Here is a 4,329-nt window from a genome sequence, read left to right as displayed (position 1 = left end):
CCACACGGAATCAGTACAAAATCTCAGTCTTCAGGGTGGGGTAAACGTATTAAGCCCCTTACCTCTGTTGTCTTTCTATCACACACTGCACCTTTCTTTAGAATCGTTACTGCAAACATTTATTTAATAGATCACCTGTACGCTAAAGGTGCCTAAACTTCTCAAAGTGCAGGCAGAATGTGAAGTTCTATAGTTGCCATACATAGACATGGACAAAAACCTTGAATGGACTCCAGTAAGGATGCACTTTACCCTGTACTCTAAAAATAAGTTATTTTGGGTTCTACTGAGCACGTTTTGGTTCTTGCTACCAAAATTGGAACAATTTATGAGAAAAGGGTTCCATGAATAAAGAAAATAACCTTCAAGGAGCCATTATTAATGAACTAATTAGCAGACATTTTAAAAAGCTCATAGGTTGTATTAAAGTGACAAGATTTTGTGTGTATAGCTGCTTAATTAAGCTGTTTGTCTTCAAACTTCCTTTTCTAGTTTTGTTCCTAGTATTGTTGCTTGATGAAATGAACATTCTCTGCCCCTCCTTAAGTCATTTTTAGAGGAATTTCCTCCTAAAAGGACATTGAATTTTCTTTATATATGCTCAGAACATAGTATAACACAAGATAATGTGCAGAAAATCCAACTTTATTTTATGGTTTCAATTTTCAAAATCATGTTTCACATCACCTAAAGAAGGCACTTCTCATATGCCGTCATTGACATCTGGACAACAAACCAATGTGTGTGGTGATAGGACAAACAGAACCCACTCTACTAGGGTGTTTGTGAGAGGTGTCTAGGTGCTGTACAAACACATACCCAAGTGACCAAACAAAACTGTATCTGAAATAATACAATACACCAAATAATACTACTTACAAATCCACCACTACTTACAGATCCTGTCCTTCCACAAATCCAGGGCCGCATCGCAGCTTTATGCATCACCAGGCGGTCTGTAACTGTACCCACTCACAATGACAATGATTACGCAATCCTCTTGTGCAGAGATGCTATTGGATATCCACAGAATCTGCACATAATTTGAAAGCTGAGTTTATTGGCTACATGAGCATGTCAATCTCACAGACACCACAGACAAGGTGTTCATGTCAAATGTTGCCCTGCTGTCCTCGGGGGGAATGATGCAGACAGAAGTATGCATGGGGGGAACCATTCAGATCCCTCAAATTTGATCAGATTTCTTTGCAAATAGGCTTGTTTTGTTCAGATCACACTAACAAGTAATCAATGTTCTATCAAACACAGAGAAGTTCAGATCTGATGATATAAAATAGTTCTGTATCAGTACACTGTACGTTTACTTCCTGACATTTTGAGCTCTGTTCTGGTGCGTGTTGCTTCTACCAAAACATGGACGGTCTCCTTTTGATCAGTAGACTGTCTGGTTTCAGACTGTCAAAAGGGTCAATATTTTCGGAGATTGTTTTTCCAACTCAGACCACGTAACCGATTTTTGTTTATTTTATTTATTTATTTATTTCAGTCTCAGCTTTCCTAGGATGCTAAAACACTCAAACAAGTGAACAACACAACAGTGAAGAGTACACTTGATCTAAGCTTAAGTTAAGAAAGTTATCAGACTTTATAAAACTGGTGTGTAAAAATGTTGCAGGGGAGCGAAATGCTTTGAGTCGTCTGCAGCTGTTGATGCCTTTAGTAGTAACTTGTGAACATGATTAACAGCTCTTCTTTTGATCAGTAATTACATAATATTAATCAATCAATATCAAAGGTTTAGCATTGTACTCATTTCATAGAGGGGTTACGTCACTTGCAACAAGCTCATGTACACGATGAACCCTATTACACATGTATGAAAGGTGAAAACTCCCCATGCTGTATCTCTGTGTGTTCTTGCCTGATTGTAAAAACATGAAAGAAACAGGTGCTGGCTCCAGATTCACACACACTGCACTGGCAATGCAGGGAAATCAACACTAGGTGGCACTGTGAGAATGAACACACACATACAGTCTCACACATTCACTCACGTATACACACATCCACTCACATATACTCACATACACACATTCACTGACATATATACACACACAGATGCATAACTGCATATTGTGCATGCACCTGTCTGTGATACTGTGTGTATGAGCTCAAGGGGAAAACATCTGGGGTGGTGTTGAGGTTTTATAGCAGTTGTGCAGAGACTATCTATAACAGTCACAGATAGGGTTTGTAATGGAATACCCTGTTTGATAGAAAACATTACAGTTATTGTCTGTTATATAAAAAGGGCTAAAATGCCTTGATGTAAGGGTTGCCTAGTGCTTGAGCTTTTGTGTGCCTTCACAGTAATGAAGGTACTCTGTGGAAACAGAAGCAGAACTCCTGCAACAGATATGCTTTAAGTGAAACAATACTGGCAGGCTTCCTTCGGGTTTGTAAATAGACTGGGTGCTCCATATTATTATTTACTGACAGTTGATATTGTCTGTGTGTCCCTAGGAGGTATAGTATTTTGTAAAAGAAGAAACTTTCTGCAGAAAGTAAGAAATAGTCTTTCCTTCCTGAAGGATAGCCATTTTTCATTACAGAACTGTCAATCCCGATATGAACTGTAAAAGAAAATGTTAACGCAAATGGCTTCTGCCATATATTAGGCTTTTTCTTTCTATTTCCATTCTTTTCTGGAGTTATGATGAAGTGGGTGAAGATCTTGCTGTAGCGTTCCCATTGAATTATGCAGGACAGGGAAAAAATGGTAATTAAAATATGGTGTTATTCACTCAGTCTCCGTGACAACACCTCTCTGTACCCAACACTCCAGACATAAAAGTGCTAATGATGAGCACTTCCTGTTTCATTCATCACAGTTCACCCTTGTATGTTTTCAGCAAAGGTTACTGTGGAAAAGGCACAAACTATAGAAAGAATTGCTTTCAAAAGTTGGAAATATCTAATTTTATTTTTGTACTGTTTGTTTTAATGATTTGTACAATTGTATGTAGTTAGTTGCCCCAGAACTAGATTCAGTTATAGGATGTGATCGTATCAGATGCTTAGCAGGGACTGATCATTTAAATGAAAAGCAAACATGACTCTCTTTGATCATAAGTAGGTAATGTGATCATAAGTTTTTCATCTTCCCCTTAAATTATATGTAACTGTGATGGCTAACAGTGATGTGCAAATTGTGTGTAAGGAGTAAGGAGTTCACAGTGATTGAATATGGGTATTATTATTTAAAAAAAAAGTCTAGGGTGTTGTTTATCATAGCATTTACAATCTAGCTAGTACAATCCAGAATGGTTTTGGTAGTTCAAAAAGTCACAACCATAGTTTGGTAGAGTTTTTAACACAGAAGCTTGTAGAAAGAGAAGTAAGAAGACACACATGGACAATCCTCATGCTTTCCAGCTTGTCTCTGAAACATCACTGTCAAGGGCTTACACATTTATAGTGTGACTACATGTGAGTCAGCTTGTACTATGTACTACTTTCCACAAAAGAACATCTTTAATAGACTTTAACATCTTTTGTTTCCAAAGGCTGAATATAACACACTCGATCTATTAGGAGCTGTCCAGAGAACAAGCAAGGTCTCAGGTCAAACAGCACAGCCGGTGCATATATGTGTAGTGGTATTTTTTGTGTTTTTTTGCTGACCCCTACATTTCCTACATGCAGATCTACATATATTCCTATACACAAGGTTACACAAAATGTTATTTTGACTTTGGCTTGTTTGAAGCATTCACAGCCCCCAGCAATCATGTAGCCATCTTTAGATTAGATAGATTGTTTTTCCCCCCAGTAAATCACAAAGACAATATTCACCTTCCGGATGTTTATCTGCTGTCAGATCGTACTGTTAAAAGGGGTGGACCTGTACTGAGAAAAACTGGAGCCTTAAGCTCCATCAGCCATTCAGTCGACAAGCACAGACAGAGAGGGGCTCAAACTCCAATCCTCCCTTCATCTGGGTATCATGAAAACAAGAGACAGACACAAAAAAATGTTTTTTTTTTTTTATATTTTAAATTTCTCCTCAGTTCAATGTCCTTTTAGTGCCTGTGGTAAGCCTCGTAAAAAGCCCAATCATTTATCCTGAATGCTTAGCCTCGGTCCTTGTTAGCCTTCCATTAATGATCAATTATGCTTGCTGCAGTCCGGAGAGTGCTTTAATTGATTTTGTTTATTTTCTTTTTAAAACATTACTTTTTAAACAATAATTTTTACATAGTATTACATCTGTCAAAACAATATTGTAATGCATTCATAGATTACATATCTAGACAAGCATATTTGACCTAGGCCTGTTGAGATATGTTGCTACTTGTCCATTTAATC

Source organism: Amia ocellicauda, chromosome 3 (genome assembly GCF_036373705.1).
Source record: "Amia ocellicauda isolate fAmiCal2 chromosome 3, fAmiCal2.hap1, whole genome shotgun sequence".
Classification (NCBI taxonomy): Eukaryota; Metazoa; Chordata; class Actinopteri; order Amiiformes; family Amiidae; genus Amia; species Amia ocellicauda.
The sequence above is the reverse complement of the archived record's forward strand: the minus strand, read 5'-3'. Positions refer to the sequence as shown.